Source organism: Leucoraja erinacea, chromosome 15 (genome assembly GCF_028641065.1).
Source record: "Leucoraja erinacea ecotype New England chromosome 15, Leri_hhj_1, whole genome shotgun sequence".
Classification (NCBI taxonomy): domain Eukaryota; kingdom Metazoa; phylum Chordata; class Chondrichthyes; order Rajiformes; family Rajidae; genus Leucoraja; species Leucoraja erinaceus.
The window spans coordinates 8,958,560-8,985,079 of NC_073391.1; the positions used below are offsets into that span (position 1 = coordinate 8,958,560).

The following is a 26,520-nucleotide window of genomic DNA, read 5'->3' on the forward strand; positions in this document are numbered from 1 at the left end:
AGTAACAATGAATAATTCTTTAAATAAGATAGAATCAAAAGAAAAAAGACAAAAATATGAAAAAGCCCAGATAACGAGGAAGGTAGAAATTCAATAGCTCTGCAATCCTCAAACACATGAATGGATTTGGACCTTACTTTAGAGCTACAGCGCGGAAACAGGACCTTCAGTCCATTGAGTCCTCACTGACTAGTGATCACCCCGTACACTAGCAGTATCCTACCCACTAGGGACTATTTGCAAATTTTTTAGTGAAGCCAATTAACCAACAATTGGCTTCACTATATGTGTTTTAGTGTGGGAGGAAACTGGAGCACCCGGAGAAAACCCACAGGGTCGGAGGAAGAACGTATGAGCTCTATACAGACAGCATCAGTGGTCAGGGTCAAACCCGAATCCCTGGCACTGTCAGGCAGCAATTCTACCGCTGCGCCACCATGGGATTATGCAGCAGGTCTGACATACTGTACTTTTGTAGTGCCTAGTTCCCCAGCCTAAATGCTGGGCAATTTCAGCACACTAACAGACACTTGCATTGAGAAATAGCAGCAAACCACACGTTAACACAACGCAGCAAAACTCAAATCAGCATGTCTACCATTAGTTAAGCAACATAAACTCTACCATTAGGTTGGCTGGGGATAAACCTGGAGAAAACATTCTTATTACAAATTCTTTGGTAAACAAAATCTTGCACTGAAATGGTGTTCATACGAGACCGCTGCCAGTTTTGGTGTAAAGCTTCGGAGCGGTGTTTTTCTCAAACTTGTCATGTACATTAGAATCTGGTTTCTGCGCTTTCTGCACGCAACCATGCATGAAATGCACAGCAGACGCAAGGTTAGACTAGATGCAAACATTTTGATGAAGCATCGCTCATTACGCTTGCGGACAGCTGCTTGAAATAATAGGAGCGGTCTTTGAATACCAGATGGGTAATGGGTGATGAATCCGGCATTAAGATCTTGTCAGGGGCCGAGGGTGGAGCAGACACAGATGTTGGGGGTCTCTTGGTAATAAAGAACTTAAGTTATGTTTAATGTCTATGCAGAAGTACAGTTTGCTCCAGGGACATTGCTTCCAGGAGCAGCAGGACAGGCACACGGACAACACACATACATTATATCAATATCAATTATACATAAAATTCTGCAAGGCCACAAAGAGAAAGACAATGCAGAGAACAAGACATTAATGCAAAACACAAATAGAAAGCAAGCCCATGGTGGCGCAAGAGACGTCTGTAGCAAAGATCCTATAGCAAGCAATATAGATCACTCGACAAAAAAGGCATAGTATAGTACGGTCATGGGCAGATTCATGGGTAATCTTCGGCCCATTTCTGTAACCGGCTTCCGTCTCCGCACCAAAGATCCCATAGCGGAGCAAAGATACTAGTGCAGAGACGGAAGCCGGTTACGGAAACATCCTCGTAAAAATAAAAGTTCTTTGGTAAAAATCTTCTAATTTTCAGAATTATAATTTACTAACACAAACTGTTCCCCCGCAACGTTGATTACACTGCAAGTCGGGTCGGGTTACTGAAATGGATGAAAAAAAAGGCCCACGTTCCGCTCCATTGCGTACTGCATGTCAGCCCATTGCATTTAGTGGTCTATCTTGCTCGCTATAGAATCTTTGGTCTGTAGTGTTCCATTGCTGTGGTAGGGTTAGGGTTGTGCAGGTCAATTCATGAATCTGATGTTTGTATCAACCAGCTCCTGAAGCTGATGCTATGGAACTTCAGGCATTTGTACCTACCGTCTGATGGTAGTAACAAGAAGGCATGGCCAGATCATGCCATGAGGCAGTCAGTCAGGATACCTTCTACAGTGCATCTGCAATAACTCAGAGTATTATGTGACATGCCAAATCTTAAATTTCCAAGAGTGATTACATCAATATTCTGGGCACAGGCGGAGTCATCCGAGGTGTTAATGCTCAGGAATTTGAAGCTACTAACTCCCTTCACCCACAACCCATCGATAAAAACTAGCATATAGTCTCCCAACTTCCCCCTTCTGAAGTCAACCATTTGATCCTTGGTTTTGATGCAGCACCTCTCAACTGGGTATAGACACAAAGAGCTGGAGTAACTCAGCGGGGCAGGCAGCATCTCTGGAGAGAAGGAATGGGTGACGTTTCGGGTCAAGACCCTTCTTCAGGTCTGAAGAACTCAGGTCTGAAGGGTCTCGATCCTAAACGTCACCCATCCGGTCTCGCCAGAGACGCTGCCTGACCCGCTGAGTTACTCCAGCTCTTTGTGTCTATCTTTGGTTTAAACCAGCATCTGCAGTTCCTTCCTACACTACTCAACTGGGTGCTCTATCTTGGTCTACTTTGGTGATTCCGCCAACAACAGTGGTGTCTTCCCTGAACTTATAGATGGCATTAGAGCTGTGCTTAGCACTCAGTCATGGGAATAAAGAGATGGGAGTGAGGGGTTTAAGCACGGAATGCTGAGGTGCACCCATGCTGATAATCAGCGAGAAGCAGATGCTACCAATCCACATGGAGCGAGATGTGAAAGTCAAGTACTCAGCAGCTAAGGGAGGTACAGAGGCCCAGGTGTAGATGTCTGGTGGGGAGTTGGGAGGGGGTGATATTGCTGAACACCAAATTGAAGTCAACGAACAAAGCCTGACATGTGCTCCTCTTATCCAGATGGTCTCTATTCAGAGTCAAGAGCCAGTGAGATAGCATTAGTGGTGACCCGTTATGACAATTGGCAAATTGAAGCCAATCCAGTCACTTCTCAGGCAGTAGTTGATTTGCAACATAACCAATCCCTTAAATCATTGGCGCAGGTCACCATGTCCTTCCAGGGCATCAGTACGATAGTTGTCTCTTTAAAGCAGGCTAAACTCTCATCGCACTAAATGATAGTTTAAACAATTCAGAGGCTGCCCCATCAGCTGGAGGATCATGGAACTACTGGTGAAGAAATAAAAATAGCCAATTCGACTCAACTAGGAATGAAGCGGATGTTATTTTCTTGAAAGTAATCGGGCAACTCATGGGAACAGGCCTTCATTCTAGGCTCAGCCACACTCCTACATCCGAACCCTGTTGTATTCATGTACTTGTGTCAGTTTTGCTCTGGTGATGTTAATCATCTGACATCATGGCACTGTGTCCAGAGATTTGTCGCATGTCTTTCCTGATGTCACTGCCATACTCACCTTGCATGCAGAGATAATTGCATCGATCATATTTCTGACGCAAAGAATGTAAACCGATGACCATTTGACAGCAGTAAAATATTAGTTACAAAAATTCTCGGAAGTAAACAAAGTATATTGAGAATGACCAGTTGGATTTAATTTGCTTTAACATTTGAAAAGATACCGTGCTCTGGTTGCTGTAACTAAAAGATGTATTAAATATTTGAAATGAACCTAGAGAATTTATCTTTTTAAAACTCATCAGATCTCATGATGCAATGCTAGTCTGCTCAGAAGTATTTAATGGTCAATGTTTTAACCCAGGGTGATAAGGCTTTTGCAATATCGGGTCGGTGTGCGGTAAGCTCCGGAGTGCTGAGACATTCGACTCCAACTTCGTGGAGCTGTGGCTGCGGAGCGGCCTGCAGCGGATGGCGCTGGATATAAAACACCGCGGAGCCTGGGATCCGAGATCGCCAGAGTCGGAGATCCAACCGGCGCGGCCTGAGGATTTCTAGTGCCGCGGTCCCCGGGGAGGGAGCGGCCGCTTCAGACATTCCAAGCTGCTGAGGAATGTTCACCCGACGACGGAGTTCCAGCTTCCCGGCAAGAGGGCCTGAAAACATCGGACTGGCTGAGGAGGCCACAAATAGGCCCCGACCTCGGGTGGACTATGAGGAGGAGAACTGGACTTTTTGGTGCCTTCCCTCACAGTGTATTCTGCTGTGGGGGGGTGGAGACGTTTCATGGTGTACTGTGTCTTTTTGTTCTTTTTTATTTGATATGGATGGTTGGAAATCTAATTTCCTCTCTGTAAAGCACTTTGGTTCCAACGTGATAAAAGTGCTAGATAAATAAAAATTACTTACTTATTAGAGACCCGTTTAAAGTTTGCCAGATAGACCCAAGGTTAAACTAAACTTTGTGATCATCTGCATTCAATCTACAGGAGTGACCCTCCGCTTTCAGTCGCCTTCCACATTAATTCATCAACCACACCCTGATTCTGCCTCTGCACATCACACCCATCTTTTGGTTTATTGCCTCCTCCAATGTTTCAGTGAGGCACAATGCAAATACGAGGAACAACACTTCATCTTCCATGACCCCCACTCCCCACTGTAGCCTTTCAGATTCAACAGTGAATTCTCCAACTTTTAGGTAACTGTCTGCATTGGAACTGGCTAATCTTTTTCTCCAGTCATCCACCTGTGATCATGGCACCCCATGTATGCCCGTACTCTGCTGAGCATATCCCATAGCCCTGCTAATAGCAACACACAACAGACAAAGAAACAATCACCCTCTAATTGCCCCCTTGACCATTTGACTGGCCCTTACTTCAGGACGGATGTGGTCTCAATCCTATCTAATCTACCCACTTTCTTACAAGCAATCCAAAAATTACATTTTTTAAACTCTTCCTCAATTTTGATGTGGGTTTCAGATCTGAAATGTTAACTGTTGCCTCTGCCACATGTACTGCCCGACCTGCTGAGTGTTTCCAGCATTCTCCGCTTTTAATTTAAGATTTCCAGCCTCTGCAGTTTTGTTTGATGTTCAAACTCACAACCCATCCGTACACCGTGCAAAACACGTTTACGAAGCAGAAGTTTTTTTTTTCTGAAGGCAATCATGCGAATAATTTGTTCAGCATGCAATTTTTCCAGCTAACTACCTTGCAACTTGTGTTTACCAAGCACTGATGAGAGAATTTTAATTTTAAAATGCCCTTCGGAATTGAATCCCGACTGCTGGATTTTGTTCTTTTGCTACTTGCCTTCTCTGGACTTGTACTCCTAGTTCAAGGGAGGAAGTCAGCTAAACAGCACATATATTTAGACTTTAGAGATACAGTGTAGAAACAGGTCTTTCAGCACACCGTGTCAACACCGACCAGCGATCTCCCCGTACACCAGCACAATCCTACACACGAGGGACAATTTACAATTTACAGAAGCCAATTAGCCTACAGAGCTGTATGTCTTCGGAGTGCCGCATGAAACCAGAACACCCAGAGAAAAACAACTTAGTCAAAGAGCGAACATACAAACTCCGTACAGACAACACCCGTAGTCAGGATAGAACCAGGGTCTCTGATGCTGTAAGGCAGCAACTCTACTGCTGTGTCATTGTGTCATCCTTATAATGTCCTTATACAGTATAATGACAAGTTCTGAGTTCAAGACCAAATAGAAAGAGCTCATAGTTTAACCTCTAAAGCAACTATATGACCTTACATTTGAATAGCATTTAAATACAATGAGAAGTCCTAGGATGGCTAAATGAGCTACATAAGCATATATAAAAAATAGAGGGAGGATTCAGAAATGGCCTTAAAATAAGCATAGATTAGTGTAGCATAGAAACAGGTCTTGAAGCCCATCATGTCCACCCTGACCATCAAGTACTAGTCCCATTTTCAATCACCAGGCCTTCTTAAAATGGTGTGAATTTACTGATATTGCTGTTACTGTGGAGGATAGTCAAAGGCCAGAGGATGGCATTGACCAGTGGTGAGATAGAGAAGGACATGATTGCATTGGAGGGGGGTTGCAGAAGAGATTCAACAGAATGCTGCCTGGGATGGAGTGTATCAAGTCTGAGCAGAAACTGGGAAGACTAAGTTTACTGGAAAGGCCAAGGGGGGGGGGGGGGGGGGGGGGGGGGGGTCGCTAGGGCCCAGGGAGACAAACAAGTTATGAGGGGCAAAGATGGAGAAAAAAGTAGGAAACGTTTTTTCCGCTATGGTTTCTGCATTATCAAGGGCATACATTGAAGTCCTGGGATTTGGAAGAGATCAGAGGACAAATTTTTCACACGAGGGTGGCTGGAATATGGAGCACATTGTCTGGTTGAGTGCAGCATGTACGCTTATAAGTAGACAAGCACATGTCACCAAGGCGTACAAGACTAGGACCAAGTTCTGGTCGAGGGTATCAGTATAGATAGGTTTGGCAACAATTCTACCCAAGACCATAATTAATTATAGAGAGCCATGGATGTAGCCCAGTCCATCATACAGACTAGCCTCTCTCCCATTAATGACATCTACACTTTACGCTAATTCAGATAAGCAGTCAACATAATCAAGGACCATTTTCACCCCCACCTACCTTGTCCCTTCTCCCATCAGGGATAAGATACCACAGCACTATACCACCAGATTCAGGAGTGGGGTCTTCTACAGTTAAAAGTGCTCCCATAAGATGTGGTGTAGTCACAACCTACCTCATTGCAAACCTTGCTTCTTGTTTTCGTTAGCTGTAATGTCTCAATGCAGAAACACTGTATTCTGCACTCTGGAATTTTTCTTATTTGCAATACATGTACTTGTATATGGCTTGATTTTATTTGCATATCGTGTGATTTGGCTGCAAAGAACACAAGCAAATCTATTCTTTGTATCTCAGTCCATTGGCATGCAGCCAACAGTGCTGTTTCAGTACTGTATTATTCAATGTAACCGAGCCAAGGTTGTAAAGCCAGAAGATATTTCAGAGATAGCGAGGGCCAAGGTTAAAGGAGGATTTGATTACAAGGATGAGAACTTTTAAATTGGCTTTATTTAATAATGAACCGACATAGGTCAGCAAACACAGAGTGATAAGTTTGCTGCATGTTGGGTTCGGAGCTCAAGTTTGTAGAGGGAAATCGGAAGGGAGGGGAGCACCATGGAGTGAATTAATCAAACTTCGTTATACGAAAGTCACGTATTTGGGTGACTGTAGCGAATGGATTGACTCAGAACTGGAGAGGGGCAGTATTGTGAAGGCCTATACTGAAAGTCTGAGCAAAAATGCTGAAACCTCATTTGTAATGGATATTGGGGTCAAATACAAACAAACAAAGGAGGAACAGGAGGTCGTCACTTGCCCCCCCCCCCCCTCATGCAGGAAACGACATCAGGCCAAGTGACCACCTTTATACAACCTGGTCAGGAATATTCACACATTATACACAGCACAACAGAAGGTCAAGTGGTGCCAAATCTGTAAACCAACAATTTGTCCCTGTTAAAAAGTTCTGCTTCTTCAAATTAGCCTGGAGACAGAGTCAAGGGCCCGTCCCACTTGGGCGTCATCATATACACGTCAAGACGCGCGACACACACGTTGTGCCGCACATGGTGCGCATTACGCGTGCATGGTGCGTGGTGACGTAGGCAGTGAAGCGGGGTCGCACACAGTGCCCCAGGATTTCGTGATGTACAAAATCTTCACGTGCCATCTGCGTGACGCGCAAATGACGCCCAAGGGACAGGCACGTTAGCGTCCAAAGAAGAGTCTCGAACCGAAACGTCACCCATTACTTCTCTCCAGAGATGCTGCCTGTCCCGCTGAGTTATTCCAATTTTTTCTGTCCACCTTCAGTTTAACCCAGCATCTGCAGTTCCTTCCTACACTGACCATTTCTCATCATCTCCCCTACACTCAACAAGAATGAAGAAGGGCAGACAACAAAGGCTCAAGAGTGAGGAGCTAGTGAGCCTTTGTTCACTAGTTCCTCACTCTTGAATTCCACACATACACCGCCCTCTGACTAAAGAAATTCCTCCTCATCTACTTCCTAAAGGAACATCCTTTGGGGTAGACTGAAGTCTCATAAGTAAACACTGAAAATCACCAAAACAGACATGCTTTACAACTTGATAGGAAATTGAATCCTATAAACATCCGAAATAAAAGTGAAAAGAAAGCTTTTTGCAGGACTCGCAAGACTTAAGGGCCTGTCCCACTTGCCGATATTGTCAGCGACTGCGGCATCATTGACCGGCGTATCATGTCACTGAAAAATACACGGCGTGACGACGTATGATGCGGGGGTGACGCGGCGTGATGACGTATGACACGCGGTGTTTTTTCAAGTATTGCAACCACTTTTTTGTCGCCGCTGGATTTTGAAATGTTCAAAATCTTTTGACGACACTGATATGACACCGGCAAAAATGGCCAAGTGGGACAGGCCCTTTAATGTGTGGAGATTCCATTGCAGAGGTGGTAAACTACTTCACTGAGAATAAAACAATGTGCATTGCCACAACTACTCTTCTTTCCCTCCTACCTCCCTTCCCTGTGCCCAATTGAAACATATCCATTTTTCCCCTTCCACCTGCCTGTAGCTTCACAATTCTCACCTCTTCTCTCATCTTTTGTCCTTACATCCCTGGCCTTCATCCAACTACCTACCCATTCAATCCCCCTCCTCACTCGTAGATCCACCTATCACTGGCTAAGTGTATGGAACAGAACAAGGTATACCTACAAGACAAGGAAGTGCAGATGCTACAATTTAACAAAAACAAAGTGCAGGTTCGACAGCATCTCCAGAAAATAGGAATCTCATTTTGCTTGGGCAGCTTACAACCCAGCATTTTGATATTGATATCTCCAACTTCAAGTAATCCTTGCTTCGCCCATCTCTCTCCATCCCTCCCCCACCCTAGTTCTCCGACTAGTTTCATCGTTCAGTTTACTGATTGTATGCCTCGTTGTCACCTTCCCCTCAGCTAACTACAAACCATTCTACAATTCCTTAGCATCGTCTGCTTTGATCTGTCATTTTCACACCTTACCCTTCCATATCTCTAGTCTCGCTCTTCCCCGACTCAGTGTGAAGAAAGGTCTCGACCCGAAACATCACCCATTCCTTCTCTCCAGAGATGCTGCCTGCCCCGCTGAGTTACTCCAGCATTTTGTGTCTATCTATCTCACATGTTCTAACCCTTACTGGGAAAGGAAAGAGGGGCTTCTAAGATTTAGAACAATGGGGCGGATGCCATTGATGATTAAATTCTCACACCCAATTCTCCACCAATCCTTCATCTCTTCTGGAAAGCTACACACGATTCAAAGACACATATCTTTCTCTAATAATCTCATCATAATACAAACCCTTTTCATGGTTCATTTCAGAGATCCAAGAACTGCCAGCCATCCAAGTAACGGTGGAAGAAGAAGTACAAAGACATTGCATTTAACTGCAGCCACCGGTACACAGCATAATTTAGAGGTGGAATGTGAATGTGTGGGTTGCAGCATAGGGGAAGGATACCACATGGGACAACACACAGGACGGCAAGGACACACACTGCTCTTGGTACATATCTCAGCCGAGGATATCGACAGGGCAGGCTGAAGGAAGCAGCTGACTAGCATATATGTCTAAACGCTTGATGCACTGGAGCACTTACAGAAGCTTGGTTTCAATATGAAGATAATAGGTGCGTTTGGCACCAATTGGGCACAATGTTTTGCAAAAGCTGGAGCTCAGCCATTTCAGCGTGGAATAGGTGGTTACCTCCAGAAACACAGCCATGATAGAAACATAGAAATTAGGTGCAGGAGTAGGCCATTCGGCCCTTTGAGCCTGCACCGCCATTCAATATGATCATCCAACTCAGTATCCCGTACCTGCCTTCTCTCCATACCCTCTGATCCCCTTAGCCACAAGGGCCACATCTAACTCCCTCTTAAATATAGCCAATGAACTGGCCTTGACTACCCTCTGCGGCAGTGTTCCAGAGAGTCACCACTCTCTGTGTGAAAAAAGTTCTTCTCATCTCGGTTTTAAAGGATTTCCCCCTTATCCTTAAGCTGTGACCCCTTGTCCTGGACTTCCCCAACATCGGGAGCAATCTTCCTGCATCTAGCCTGTCCAACCCCTTAAGAATTTTGTAAGTTTCTATAAGAGGTGGTGAAAGATATGGTGAAAGTGGTGAAAGATAACCATACTGGAAGCAGTGCTTAAAGATAATTCAGCTTTAGAAATGGGCAATCCTTGGAAGACGAGTAGCTACATGAAATCTAAATCTGCCGCTCAGTCAGTCAGCATTCATCCTTCCACCCAGCCCAACACAATAACCCCTTTGTCCCAAACTTCAGTTTAATTCCAGCAGCATTGCATTCTTCTCCCTGTCTAATATGGAACATGACATTATTCAAGAAGTCTGATCTCCATAACAAAAACGAAGCCTGTTAAGATATACACATCATGCTGAGACAGGGATCACCAAAGGCAGAGTGCATCTTGTTGTTGCAATTCAGAACTTCATACAAATTAAAAGAAGACGTTACGTAAAATGGTTTTATTGTAATTACGATGTTCCAAAATGTTCTTGCGCTATGGAGGTATTTTCAGAACACACTGCACTGTTGCTGGAGTCAATTTTGCAAATATCTTGGCACCGACTTGTGACATTGAAACTTCAGTTCTCTGGGAACAGGTCAAAGAAACAGTGCTGAGGCGGAATGCACCAAATATATGTGGCCATCACCCAAAGCGCTTCATTTATTTCCAAAACCATTTCCATTGCGGAAAGGATAAAAGTGACACTTGCAAGTTTTAAATTGCCTTATACCCCATTGCTATTTACAATGCAAGGCGTGAGGGAGGACACTTGCAGAATAATGAAAGGCACAGATAGCATGGATGTGGAAAGGATGTTTCCACTGGTGGGAGAGTCTAGGACCAGAAGTCATAGCCTCAGAATTAAAGCACTCTTTTAGAAAGGAGGTAAGGGAGGAACTTCTTTAGTCAGAGGGTAGTTAATCTGTGGAACTCATTGCCACAGAGGGCTGCCGGGGCCAAGTCAGTGGATATTTTTAAGGCAGAGATAGACAAATTCTTCATTAGAATGGATGACAATGGTGATGGGGAGAAGGCAGGGAAATGGGAGTAGGAGGCAGAGATCAGCCATGATTGAATGACCGAATTCTACTCCTATAACTTGTGAACTTGTAAAGACACTTAACACATATTTCTGGAAGTGCACCAAACACAAGAGGAGACTGTGGCGTTAGGGAGATGGTCACTTCAGTCCACGAGGAGAGGAAGAGAAACAGGGGTTGCGAAAGGGAGATGCAGGCAAAAGAGATGAGAGAAAAAGAATGGGGAAGAGGGATAAAAATATAAGATTAGCAAACCAAAGGCATGGGCAGGCAGGTGGGAAACAAGAAACCAAAAATCCCAGCAAGTTTCAAAGTAAATAGAGAGGCAGAAAAATAGTTAAAACTCATTCATGTTTTCTCGGCGCAAAGTATCTAATCAACATTTTACGATTGGATTAATTTTGTTGAGCAAGTGCTTTTCTACAGCTTTGCAAAAAACATTAGACTCCGGTTCATTGAATTATTTATTTAAAATTACAAACAAATCATATTGAACTGGTTTTTCCAGCATCAATATTTCAATTAGATCACATACTTTACTAAGGGAGGGCCACAGTACAAACCATGTAAGAGGTAGAACTCCAAAAATGTACTGCATCACTCACGGTAAGCCAATACATACAGCACAGAAGTAGGCCATTAAATTTGATGTCCAAAGCTATTTTAAATTCAAAACTCAACCCACCCCTGCAACCCCATTTGTCATTGACTAATCAAATATCCTTGTAAATGTTCTATTTCATGTTTGTATCTTTCTTCTCCTACATATATGTTGCATGGAAGAGGTAGCTTATAGGCACCTTCCTTTCTCATCACCTCTCTGCTTCTCACACCTATCTCCCTGCTTCTCCATCAGTCAGAAGGGACCCAACCTGCAAAACCACCTGTCCATTCCTTCTACAGATGCTGTGAACCTGAACCCATTGAGTTCCTCCAGCAGTTTATTTCTTACTCAATTTCACACCTAACTTTTTGAAGGCACCATATGTGGCTACAGAAGAATAAGTTAATATTTCAGGTCAAAGACCCTTCAAACTGAAATATTTGTAGCACTCTCCACAGCTGCTGCATGGCCTTTTAAAAAAAATTCCATTTCAAGCATTAGAAATATTTTACTAATCAGCAGACCTGCACCTGTAACATGAACCTATCCAAATACACAAGCTCAGGTTATGACCATAGTCCTGACACCTCACTGGTATCAAGCAGGGAGTCTGAACAAGGGTCTCGACCCAAAATGTTTCCTATTCATTTTCACGAGCGAGAGAGACACTGTCTCACCCCGAGTTACTCCAGCTTTTTGTGTCCATCTTCTGCCCTTAATGGTGACAAGCTTCCCAGGTGCCATTGGAACTATTCCCTTTGCTTGCCTGGAGGAATGAAAGGTATCAAGTTCACGATTGATGTTGTGAAAATAATAGAAAGAATGTGGAACATTAAAAAGTGTGACATTCACCATAGGATATCTATCCCCTGGCCATCTTTAGCAGTCTCAGTATTAATGTGGTGGTCGGGTTGAGACTTCTGATCAAGGGCAAAAGTCAACCATGCAAACCCAGACTGCTTCATGTGATGAGTAATGTAATTGTAAAGGAAACTGAACATTACCAATCCTTTCCACTCGTCACTTTAATTTCATGTATCTTGTGTTTTATGGCTGTTGGCAGATCTATTTCCCTTTTGCACAATGTTACGATAGGATAGAACTTTATTTCCCTTTATTGTACAATCCGCAAACATCTCTACTTCTGACTTTTTTTTGTACAATTGGTCATCACTGAAGCAACTTAAGATGGAGGGGCAGAGGGCACTGCCCCACAATGCAACCATGTCCTGGGGTTGGTAAGTTTGACCACAACATCTACAACCATTGTCCTTTGGGCAAAGTATAACTCCGATCATAGAGATATTTTCTCATGATAGCCGTTAACATAAGTTTTCCCAAAGCTTCGGGCTCCCCACACAAATATCTCCTTGACTTCCAGGCCAGTTACATTCATCTCACCTAACCTCGGGAACTCAGCCCTTCGATCCATGTTTAGACCAAGGCTGTGGTGAAGTCTCAAGCCAAGTGACCCTCGCAAAACCTAAACTATGCATCAACACCAATCATAACCCTGTCAATTACATTTTAATCACTTTGCTCATGATTGAATGTAGACTGGTGATTAATCCAATTGGATTTTCCTGTGGCCAGAAAAACTGGTCAATTCTCCATGATGTACTGCAACTGTATAGGATTCAATTCGCTAATGAAACAGCCAGTTGCTGCAATGCAGCTCCTTAGTACAACACTTTCCTTTCTATTCCTCACTTCATTATCCACATGTTCTCAGGTTATTACAACCATTCAAAACAGGGTTATGTTGATCGAATAGTTCAGCAAGTCTTTAGAAATAAACCAATTTTTCCAGAGAAATTAAACTCGAATATTTGTCAAAGTTACAATTGCCCCGATTTTTATTACTATTACTTGCTTCCTCTTACACTGAAAGGCAACATTACAGACAAGGAATACAAATGAGAAATAATGATAGAAAGTAGACATTGAACTCATTGTTTAGCTCAGCACATCATGAAATGGCATAATAGCCACAATAACATGAGAGAAAGTAATAGCCATAGATATACTCCGCTTCATTACTAACTGCTGCTTCTCCAGTCAACAGTACATGCAACAATTCATGATTGCACGTTCACAGATTTAATAATGCATCTTTAAATGATAGAACGACAAAGAAAAAATGCCTTTCTGAAGGAATCTTGCCAATTTGCGTTTCATAAATCTTGGTTTTTGAACAATATGTCCAACAATGTTCTCTTAAAAAAGGAAAATTCAGTAAGAGTAATTAATAACCACAAGTTCTCTTGGGGATAAGGGAGAGTGGGGGAAGAGAAGAGGAGCATTGAGATTCAGGCAAACATATCTGATTATTTCATTTCTTGATCATTGGCATTTAGCCAAGAAGAATTTTACCAATTAATAATTTTTTTCCCCTCAAATTAAACCATAGACAACTCCCATTTCTACAAGCATTCCTCATGGAAAAACAATAATACAGGAAGTGGGAGAATACAATCAAGGGACAAATACATACTGTAAAAGCTGGAGAAGAAGGAAGACCAGGGTTCAATCCTTGCCTCCAGCGCTGGTTGGGCATTGTCCTTGTGGCGATATGGATTCCCTCTGGCTGCTCCAGTTTCCTCCAACATCCCAAACGGGAATGAATTGCTAAGTTAACTGGCTATTGTACATTGTCCCTCATGTGTAGGTGGGTTTCAGAATACCAGTATGGGGTATTTGATGGGATTTTGAGGGTTAGCATAGACTCTCTGATGGGCTTAAGGGCCCTTTTCTATCATTTACATCTGTACAACATAGTTAGATGGCATGATAAAAACATTACAAAATAATGAAATGGAATGGAAAAGTGGCCCAGAGGATGAAGCACAAAAAAGGTTTAGAAACACACAAATAAAATGTAATGTGGATAATCAAAAGAAGAGGATGCCAATTGGGATCAAACACTTGAAGCAAAATGTATGGCTGCAATACAAAATTAATATTCTGTATTCACAAGGGAATTAACAAACTAGTCAGCAAGGAACAAGAGATTGAATACTTCAGCTGTTGAAAATGTGAAATAAAACAAAAAATGATACAAAGGTTCAGCAGGTCAGGCAGTAAATGGAGAAAAAAAAATATTTAGTCAATGACTCTTCAGCGCTGAAAATGAATAGATAAATTGGGTGAATCAAATGCTTTTGGAAGAATGCTTGTTAATTGTAGATGGTTTATGCATGCAACCTATAATGTAGCTACCTCAATACCACTAACCACGCCCAGTCATCTCAGTATAACTGTGATATCTTCCCCTTGCTCCTCCCTTGGTTCCATTACGCCTGAAGACTAGATGCAGTCAGTACTGGGACGTGCTTCACATGTGCCTTTATTAAAGACTCAGTAAAGTTACAGTGTCAGACTTAACTCCTTTACATTAATCATGGCCAATTTATCTAGAAGACTATGAATGAAGGTACACGATTAAGGACAGTTAGAAGGAACAGGCTGGAACAACAAAAGGCAAACTAAACTGGATTCAGATGCTGGAAATCTGAAACGGGCAATACTGAAAATATCCAGATGAGGCAGTATCTGTGGAGGCAGAAAATCAGAGCCAACATTTCAGATGGATGGATGACCTTTCATGACAGAAACAGGAAAGGCTACCAATTTGTTGTTGTTGAAGAGGGGGCAAGAGGGGGCACTGTCCCTCAAGCTTACCCATTGAAATTGGAAAATTAAAAACAATCATAAATCAAGCTCAGAATGTGGGTGGGTTGAACAATTAAAGTGGCAGGCAACTATTAGCCTGGGGTTCTCTATGCAGACGGCGGAGGTTGCAAAGTAATCATGCAACCCGTGCTCAGTTTCTCCAATGAACGCGGAGCAGTGCAGCACAGGAACAGACCTTTGACCCACAATGTTTTGCACAAAACATTGAGTTAATCTCCTTTGCTTGCATGCGATTGACATCACTTCATGTCCATTGCTTCTTAAATGCCACTCAATTTGTCACATCTGCTTCCTCCACATTGGACAGATTTCCATGCACCAATCATTGAGGAAAAAAAAAAGCCCCACATATCTCCATTAAACTTTTACACTTCCAATTTGGAGCTATGCTCTGACATTTCCACCCTGGGGAAAAAGATTCCGAAGTCTACCATATCTATATCCCACTTTATACTTTGACAGCCTTCCTCAGTCTGCAACTCCATGAATTGTGGGGTTGTCTGCCACAATATCCATCTACTAGCCCACCTGGAACCACCAGTCCCTTTGGGCCTACAACACGCATGACTAGCACTCCAGAACCCCCCCCCCCCCCTCCTCCCAAATAAAAAAAAGCTATGAGTATTTTAAAAAAATCTTGAGATGAGCCCTTTGTCCTTTCGCCTGTCAAACACCACAATGAAATAATGCCCCCCCCCCTAAAAACCCCCCCTGGGCGCGAGTCAGTCACTCTGGAAGTTCGTGAGGGAGAGTCTACAACCTGTGAGTCTGCAATGTACTTGCCCTAGCCCTTAATTGCAATGAGTTGTTTGGTCTGGCCTGCACTCCCCCCCTACTTGGCCACCACCGTGATACTGCCAGCCCACCAGCACCGAGTGGAATCGATGCCCATAGACTGATCTGCCAGGAATATTGCCCATTGGGGGATCTGCCAGCCTACCAGCCCACTGAGCTGCCGCCTGTGAACATGAGCTGCTAGCCAAAGAATCCATTTGGCCCACAATATCCATACTAGCCCTCTGGAAACCAGTCCCTTTGGGCCACAACACCCATACTAGCACTCCAGAACCCCCCCCCTTCTTCTTCCCCCCCCCCCCTCTTTCTCTCCCTCCCCCCCCCCCCCCCCCCCCCTCTTTTCCCTCTCTCCCCCCCCCCCCCCCCCTCTCTCTTTCTCTCCCCCCCCTCCCCCCCTCCTCCCACCCCCCTCCCCCCTGGCCACCAATATTGGAATCGGTGGAGAGGTGGAATATTGCATTGGGGGACGAGCCCTCCCGTGTGAACATGTCTAGTCAACATTTATACTCAAGTTATTTACAGATATCACAAACAAAAGAGTTCCCAGCACAGATCTCTGTGGAACTCCACAGGTCACAGCCTGACTAATGCTTTTCCATCACAACCCTTCTAGTCAGAAGACAATTCTGAATACATCAAGTTACTGTTAATCCTGGGCATCTTAATTTTCTTGATAAGCGTAACTGTGGGGGGCTCTATCAAATGCCAACAACATGCCCTGTTCTACCCTTATTGATCACCTGTCTCCATCCTAAAAAAAAAATCACATTGGTAAACATGGTCACAATATCGTAGTCCCGAGGACTAATCCAAGCTCTAAATTCACCTGCTTTCTTCACGATTCACTTTGTGCTGAAGTAACACACTTCAGCCCATCAGCTGCACCGTATTCCTTCGTCATTCCTTTGAGAATTACTCTCCTTAACGTTCCACCTTTCCATCAGTCCTTCCAATTGCTGACCTACTACTCAGCTTCCAACCTACTTGCCGCTCTAAGACCCCTCCCCACCCCCGCATAGCACCAGCGAACCCCTCTCTGGAAGAATATTAGACCCTTCCAGTTCAGGTACAGCCTGGTCCTCTTGTACAGGCCACCTCTGCCCAGAAGAGACACCAATGGTCCAAAAATCTGATACTCTGCCTCCTGCATCAACTCTTGAGCCGTGCATTCCATTGTTTCATCTTCATATTCCTACCCTCAGAAACACTTGGCACCAAGAGTAATCCAGAGATTACTACCCGAGATTCTGCTTTTATAACCTGTTGCTTAACTCCTGATAACCACTCCACAGAACCCCATCCCTTTTCTTATCTAGATCATTTGTGCCACCGTGCACAATCACTTCTGTTTGTTCCCCCTCAAAAATGTTCTGCAGCCACTTCCTGAACCCAGTGAGGGAACACACCATTGTGGAGTCCTGTTTGCTGCCACACAATCTCCCGTCTGCCTCCCTAGCCAACAAGTCACCAACATCCATGGCTCTGACCGACTGTCCTTCCCTACTGCGTCTCAGAACCCAGCCCAATGCCACATACCCGACTGCTGCTGCTCTCCCCGATGAGTGATTTCTGCCCCCCTCCCCCTCTTGAGCCAATGCCTCAGCACTTACCATCAAATACTCTCGAGCCAAAGCTACAACACTTACCCTCAACACTTCACCTAAATGCAGCCTCTGGCAACACAGCCACTTGGCTACACCACCTCATCTTGTTGCCAAAGAGCCAAACCAATGGGTCTCTCTTTTTTAAACCTGCTTCAGAGCTGGAAATTGACCATCTCAGCACCTCCAACCATGGGATATGATCATCACAGTCAGGAGCTGCATTTATGACCACACCAATTTACCCTGAATAGAATAGTTCGCCGAGGGCTGCCAAGACTCAACCACATTGCCAAGAGTCTGGGAGTCAGATTTCATATGGCCAGCAAATTCCACACACAGAAAGACATTGGTGAAGCTGTTAAAAAATAAAAAGATAACCAGGTAGCGAGCTGGCCGCAGTTTTATATTCCAGGCTTTATTTAACCAAGTTTGATTGTGTTCGAATTATCTGCTTGGATGGCTTGTTGACGAAATTGCATTTAGTACGTCGTACAAGAAGCCTTAGGACATTTAACAATATTAAAGGCAATATATAAATGGATCCCAGCCACCATTTAATCCACCGCGATAATCTGACAGAAGGTTCACTTATTTCCCACTCAAATCCATAAATATCCTACTAAGGACTGAATATCTAGTTGTCTAGCAATTTAAAATGAATCTTTTTAACACAGCATTTTTCCAAACATGAATATTCCCTAAAAATCTTGTATCAAACTTTCAGAATATAAAGTCACCTTTCACACGGCAAAGTGTGATACAACATAAGCAAATCTAAATCCTTTTTTTAGCCAAAGTCTGAACAAATCATAGCTTCCATCCCAATTACCGAAACAGCAGCTTCACAGCAGAAGCCACATAAGGGGAAAACAGCTCCTAGCAAAAAACAAAGCATCCTCATTTACAAAGAAATATGCCTTTGTAGTGAAATAAATTTCTGATCAGTTCACATCAGAGGCAAAGCAATGCAAAATAGAATGCCAATTGTGGACTCCAGAAAATGTACAAGATAGTCATCTACATGCACAGTAATCGATGCAAGAAGGAATCTAATCATAGATTTTCTGGCCGTTGGCTGACAGTGCAAACAAAAACACTGCATTTTTCCTGTTATCATAGTGCAAATGAGTGGGCGTGCAATGGAGATTTTACACTGAAAAGAGTCACACTTGTTCACAATTTAAGAGATACCAACGGCTACATTTTCTCCTATAGGAAGATTTTAATTTAAATTCCCAACGACACCAGCATGTTTAACAGTTACTCTTCTTTTTAAAAAAGTATTCAATACACAAGACTGTTCACTTACAGAAAGGTTTCTGGACAAGTTTTCAGCATATAAAGTTAGATGGGCAAACGTCATCAAGTTAGACTACACAGATATTTAAAAATAAGTAAACATCCTAACATTCAACCTTGGAGACGCACCAGTTGGAAAAAGCCAATGGTTCGCCAATAGGAACAATTGCCATTTCCAATATGATTACTCCCCTGATGGCCACACTAGGATGCCTCAAAGTTAAGCAGGTACTTTTTTGCTTCATTTAAAGCGCAGTTACCCCCCAGTAGAATCCTTTACATTTCACCTTTACATATAAAGACGGAAATATTTGTCGAGACGGATCAAAAAAGTTGTTTATTTCACCAAATTGCTAGGAAGCCAAATCCCTTCAAAAAGCATTAAAAACAATTTTTTAAACATACCATGTCCCATAAAACCATCTTTTAATGTATCCTACTAACCATTAAAAACTGGTGAAATGGATGTGGAGGAGAGTGGGGGGAGGGGCAGGGTAGAGGAAACGAAAAAAAAAAAATCCAGAAAACTTCTAATTGTATTTTGATAATCATGAGACTGAACCTCATCTCATTATTGAGTACCACCGCATTGAGTAACTTATTGATGTTCAACGCTTGCCCACAAGTCAAAAACCATGGCATGATGCTAGTTTACACATAGAAACACAATCAAATGGAGATCAGATGCAATATTATCAAGAATAAAAAAAATACAAAAAGTGTTTCAATAGACTTTATTGCTGATTAGCTTTTCACCTTGCTGTTGCTACTCCCAATCAGCAGTTTGTACAGTGGAAGTGCACTAGTAAATACACAAATTCAATCTGTTGGAAAGCAAGTCATACAGAGGCCGAATACAATTCACTAGCATTTACAAGTACAGCAGCGCACATTTTAAAATTAACTGATACAATCACAAAATATGTTTTCCTGTACAAGGTTTGTAAACTTATCGCTCACTGCAATTTAGTATCCAGGAAATTAAATCCAATTTAAGACTGATGATTTTCAGTGCAGGGTCTTTAAAGTTGAGGTTCTATGCTGTCCAATACATGTCACAGCTTGTTATTATTCCAGGGAATTAGTTTATGTTATACTTAAATCCATTTGGTTTGCTCATGCTAATGCAAGTGGAGAAGTTTAGATGCCTGTCTATAACTTAACACACACCTTTGATCATCACAGCATATTTTAATACAGTCGAACTGCCTTTCAGTATGCAAATAAACAAAATTATTAATGCTGGAAATACAAGTTTCCTTTAATGGTCTTCTTAAGGAAAAACATTTCAATGACAGCTTTGGTACCATAATAGTCTACAATTTGTCAGTATCAACACTTTTGTACATTCACAAAAGTCTTCTGATTACCCACCACTATAACAAGGTGTCCCCGAAATTAAGCTGCAACAGGCAAAGTGGCTGGAAAATGGTAGGTAAATAAATGCCTTTAGCACTTATTGTCTACACCAAATGAAGAGAAACTGGGTAAAATTTATTAGAGAAACCATATTCGTACACAGAGGCTTTAAATGATAAACTTCCCATGAGTAGATTACTAGCACAAGATATTAGAACTTATCCAGCTAGCAACAACCATATTTTGTTTTTAAAACACCACCATTTTGTATAACAGAAATATTTCTACCAGAAATACAAATGTCAGGGGTTACTTTTGGATAAAGAAAGAAATCAATAACTTTGCTGCATTTAATAATGCAACAACAAATCTTCAAAAAGTCTTCTGAGGAAGGTATTACCAACAATAAAATTAAATAGGACAAAAATTTTGTGAGAACAAAATATACAAATCATTTTTCTATGAACCAATTTTTTAATCCATCTGCATGATACTGATCACTCAAGTTTATTTACATACCTCATGTAGTTTTTTTTTTTATTTTTTATAAATAGAGCATGGGGAATGTGGTGGAATCTTTCAGATAAGTGTCTTCAGGTTTCCTAAATGTATAAAGAGATTGACAACTGAATTATCCCCAAAGTCCTATGTTTGGAACAAGTCATCTGCATACTTTTAAGAAAAATGGATCAGAGGGAGTCTAGAAGTGGATACCACATAGAATGTCCCATCAAAGAACAACATTTTCGATTCCTGCAAAGAATGTTTGCCGATCCCCTACTCCCACACATGCCAAGGACATTATACACAAAAAAACAGCTGCTTCTAAACTACTTCTCCATTCCATTTCTCCCTTTCCCTACTGATGACACCAGCTTGTGCTTAGAGTTAATTTAATTTTACAGAAAGCCAATCTTTGAGATCTCAAAATTCCATTCTTTACATTCTGGGCAGTGCATTTCTGACTAAGCCAATTCAGTAATTATATGTTACTTAGAGTAAATGCATTACTGCAAGATTAAATGGACTGCAGCTAGAGCATAAATTGTTTATCTCTCCTAGTCATAGCCATAAAAGGTCAACTGGGCAACAAGAATATTACCCCTGACCAAAATTTGGGCAGACCATAGAACTGGCAGTGATGTCCATGACTGAATGTTACGAAGATATGATTACTAAATGGCACATTATGAAAGTGCACAAAAAGGCAGCTCTGAAGACCATCAAAATACAATGGTAAGAAAGCATCAGGTAATCCTTTTCCAGTGGTTACAATGGGATAATTTACCAAATCCTTTAAAAACAAATCTGACTCAATGGCAAGTAGTAAGCTCCACCATACAAAATACAACTTTTGTTGGGAACCAATCGATCATTCAAAAGACGAAAACAATGCACACCATAAATTCATCAACCCCTTCAACAGGTCCGGTATTTTTATGCAAGCATCCTTAACATGACATGATTCTCAGTAAATTTTGCTTTTTCTTTAAATAAATCCTCAACATAAATGATATCATAGTTTACAGTTACTTTAGCATTGTTGTGCAAAACAAAACATTTTAGCTAGCCATCATTTTACACCAAAACCAGGTCGTTGTAGTTATAAAATACCAATTGATGGCATCATTTTTACTGATCTATGCCAAAGGGCCAACATTAAATCCCATTCAATATAGTCCTCCAGGAAACTTAATCTTTTTATTAAATAACTTCTCCACTGAAAGCTCAAATGTTACAATTTCATCTTCTGATTATACTGTGGAACTATTTAAAATCCATTGCTACTTCAGCACTACTTGTGCATTTGGAATACATCCAATGTACTGGAGGAAGAGGCAACATAAGCCTTCTGCAAGCCTTGCAAGTGCAGAGATAATCATATGCCACTAAATGCTAATGAAGTTACAAATAATATCCAATATGCCCTGCAATCATTTGTAAGACAATTGGGCAATTGAATATTTAGAGACATTTTAAACTTGCTGTATTAAAACTACTGCATTACGTAATTTAGAAAAACAGGAATCAAAATAAAAAGACTAGTCTTTTTCCATTACTCACCCTTGTAATTTTTTTGCAGTCATTTTATTTTGATTGAGACAAGTCTTAGACAAAGAGTAGTGACTTAAATAGTTACATTCCAAATTATACTATTCACTGTCCACCCATGAGAATATGGGTCCAATCAAATAACAGTCCAAAATGAAAAGTCAGACTTCCTTCTCTTCCATTCTTTACTCTTGCACATCACAGGTCAAGCCCAGTCCTTCTGCTCCTTCAAGATAACCGTCAACAGGAATTCTCCAGGATCCGATAGCCTCGTAAATACCATACAAAATTCTCCAATGATTAGCTGAAGATCAAAGCCAGTTAAATCAGAGAGGATATTGATTTTTGTTTTCTCCTGATCTTCGGCTATCTTGAAAAAGAAGAAAGGAAAAATAAGTCGATTAAAAGCAGGTTGAAAGAAATTAAGAACTGAAGCAACATTTCTTCAACTACATTTTGGTATTTAAAAAAAGTGTCATACAACACAGATATGCAAAACAAATCCTTCTATAACATGTTAATCTACAGTAGCACCAGACATTTATATTGGTCCCTTTCCTGAACCAGAGGAATAAGGAGAGCACCTTGTGATAAGGATTCAGAGTAAAATCTAAAACTAGATGAGGGCCCTAATTTCCATTTCCACACTTTCCAGAATTTATGCCATTGCTCAGCCATATTCTGAGGCAAACTTGAAGTTAGCAATTGAGAAAATCCCCCCCGATTCACACATTTGCCAGCATCACAATATGTGGCATACACACAGTTAAAGTTGAAATGGAAACACTTAGATTCTTAATATCCCTGGTCAAGTCCTTCATCTGCTCCCTGGACAAATGTCTTTACACTGCCCAGACTGCTGACACAGAGTCAAACAAACCTGGATAAAATACAGTAAGGTTACGTGGCACAGCACAACCAGATGAAGAACTAAATATCTTAATGCAGACCCCATTCAGGCTGAACAGTCAGATTCCATCAGGAGCAGGACAAATAGCCATACTCCATGGCCAAATTTAATCAACTGTGAAAGATTGATGATAAACTGCAAATATTATTCTTGAACAAAATCTATTGTCAATGTAATATTCCACATATAATCCACAATCTTGTTCAAATCTTTTCTATAATCTATTTTAGAAATACAAAATAAAATACATCAGGCAGCCCACAGGAACCATCCAAGCTTTCTTTATTCCCCTCATTATATTCACTCAACATGACATTGATTTAACATTTCACCCAAAAGTATCCAATCCATGTTCTCAACTTAAATGCTTACATAGAAAAATAACAAAATGGAGCAGATCAAGGATTAAAAATGTCCAATTTTACACCAATAGTTAGGGAAGCAACTTGGAAATGAAATACCAGCAGAATAAGCTTTGGTTACAGAAAGAGCTTGACATTTGAAGAAAATAGAAAAAACTTTCCAAGAAGAATTGTAAAACATTGGCAGAATATACATGGTTGCTAGATACTTATTTTTGTAAACTAGATCCGATAATTTCAGTAAACCATAAATGAGGTGTGGCAAGTAGAAAAGGTAGCAGATGCTTTACTTTTAGCATTATTACACGAAGACCAGTTTCTTTCCCAGAATCTTCAAATTGCACGGAAGGCCCAATGAGCATACCAGTTGGTTAACTACAGGGTTCTGCTATTAAAAAATGCATTTTAAGCAACTTGCAGTTGGATATCAAGTTTACAATAGGTAAGGACGGAATAACATACAAGGATTTGTGTTATCTACAAGGATCCTTTAACCTGTGGACCAAACGATCAAAGATATAATACAAAGTAGTGCAAAATTAGTTAGTGTAGAAGGAAAGGAAATTTAGGTTATACAAAATAATAACTGCAACAGTCAAAGGGTTTCCACAACAGAAAGTAAATTTCACATTACCAATGTTTATTTATCAAATAAATGTAAATTATGTATTTGCAGCAACAATCCAAGTTGTTGTTGCGAGACAAGGCACTGTCCAAGCTACATCATGCATGGCATGCTGATCCAGCCACCCCAATTACAGATGCTCTAAAATTCCTGTATGCCCAATCTTCCAAGTGAAATAGTTAAAATATCTACATTTGTAAACATTTCAAATGTTCAAAATAAAAAAAATTAGATTTAGAAAGTATGCGTGGAAAATTATACTTTGAGAAATTCATGAATGTGAAACTTGTTTAATCATATTAATCTCCATAAATTTATTTTTTAAACCAAATCTTTCACCCTTGCTAGACAATATCTGTGTAAATCATCATCAGATTAATAATTTACTTGGAGCCCGCAGCAAATTTCATCAAGAATGAAAGACGGTTTTATACATACTAAAAACAGCCTGTAGTTTGTATCATTTAAGAATGAAAATTCTTCCAATACCAAAATCATAAGGTATAAAATTAAGTTGGAGGTTCATCAGCACATTTCAAATATTAAATAGAATATTTACTCATATGGCAAATGTGACCCGACGTAACATTTGGAAAGTTGCATAAGGCCACGTCTACCAGTTGAAAGGTGGCAAAAGAGGAAAAAAAACCTGGGCTATCTGTGACGTGCAGTTCCAAAGGAAACTGCCGGTATTTGGCTGCTCTTAGGAAGTTATGCCCAGGTTTACAAGGACCAGACTTTACAAGGACTTGAATGTGGCAAATGAAAGATGATGCCAAGTGAATTAGAATACTCCAAAATTATGCTGGGGTAATCACCCTCCAACCTTATCGCACACAGTTCTGGTGTACGACTGAAATAATTATCTATTCATCGAATCTGCAAATTAGGGAAGTCAAATTAAAAATGATGTGCCTCCTGAGGCTCTTATTTGGATGCTTTTATTTGGACACATTTAAAACCTAGTAAGAGTGATGTAGCTTAATATTTTATAAAATAAGTGCTATATTTAACATCAAAAGCGCTCCATCACTCTTACTAGTTTATAAATGTGTTATAATAAAAGCATCCAGGCAAAGAACTTCAGGAGGCACATCATCTGACGTCCAGAGGGGAAACTCAAAAGGCAAAGCTCATTTATTGTCACATACACCAATTGGTGCAGTGAAATTTTGAGTTGCAATTGCAGCACACAAATAAAATAAACACATTATAGAATTTAACATTAAACATAAAAAAACATCCCCTCACAGCTGGATCAACACTTCCCACTGAGGGAAGGCAGTGAAGTTCAGTCCACTTCCTCAATGTTTACCCGTGCTCGGGGCCTATAGATGCCTTCACAGTCACCACTACGACGGCCCGATGTTTCAGGCCCTCTCGCCGGGAATACTGGCGTCGGAACAGAAGAACACTACCAGCGGCTTGGAGTTCCGAAACGGCCGCTTCGAAGTTACCCGTGTCAGACTCCACATCTGACCCAGGTAACTGGGGGCAAGAAGTGCAAGTGGGCCAAATCTAACACAATCAGCAGCCCAAAGATGCTCTCCTAGTGCACCATAAAGCTTTTAAAATAAGCAACTAATTTAAGGGTCAATATTTTTTTTAAATGATAAATCAATGGAAACATTTGGAACAATTTATCTGCACGTTGTTGAAAAAAAATGGCATGTACAAACTTGCTAACTATGGCCAAGCTTAACATAGTTTTGGCAGGTCAATGAGAAATGTTTTACAAAAGCTAGGCCAAATTCATTATAATGGGTTAATTTTCTCATTCTTCATGAAAGCAGGACGTTTTTTTGCTCAAGCCAGATAAATGAGAAGTTGAACATATGACGTGGCATTTACTAAACAAAGCATCGATTTCCTCTGGAAAAATCATTGGACTGGTTTTAAAATACAGATGAGAATAAAATGAGGAAAATATGAGTATATTTGATGGCCTTCACACCCATTTTATAATTTACAACTTCTTAGAATTGTTGCTAACCCTTTAACTGAACATTATTTTAAAAATAGCTGAATTTACTGACAAAATAAACTGGACATTTTAAAATTAACACTGCGATTTAAAAAGGTATAACATACTTGCACCAATAAAATTCATTTGGCTGCATCTGATCGGCAATTCAAACAGACTATGGAAGAAGAATCTTAACAATGGAGACAGAATAGGAACACTTGATTCCAAAAATAATATTTTGGAAAATTACTAAATTCCAATGCAAAACACTCCAGTTTTTACTGTGCAGAGCCCAGCTGCAGCAGAAAATATTAATTTACGATGCAATCACGCGGAGAAACATTTCAAAGAAAGTGATGTAGAATGAATAAGACTACAAAGAGCAAATAAGATATTGGGGGTAACAGCATGCGTAAA

At 41.2% G+C, this 26,520-nt stretch overlaps 1 protein-coding gene across 4 annotated transcripts in view; it reads right to left on the minus strand.

Annotated features, from left to right (window-relative positions):
- Nucleotides 1-19,546: 19,546 nt before the first annotated feature.
- The window catches only part of pwwp2b (PWWP domain containing 2B), a 38,699-nt gene continuing 31,725 nt past the window's right edge, over nt 19,547-26,520 (minus strand). For 3 of the 4 annotated variants that reach the window (XR_008724649.1, XM_055646646.1, XM_055646649.1), the window contains one exon: nt 19,547-22,610. The gene's annotated coding sequence lies outside the window, so the exon portion shown is untranslated. The remainder of the gene's footprint in view (nt 22,611-26,520) is intronic. The other variant, XM_055646647.1, reaches the window with a different exon arrangement.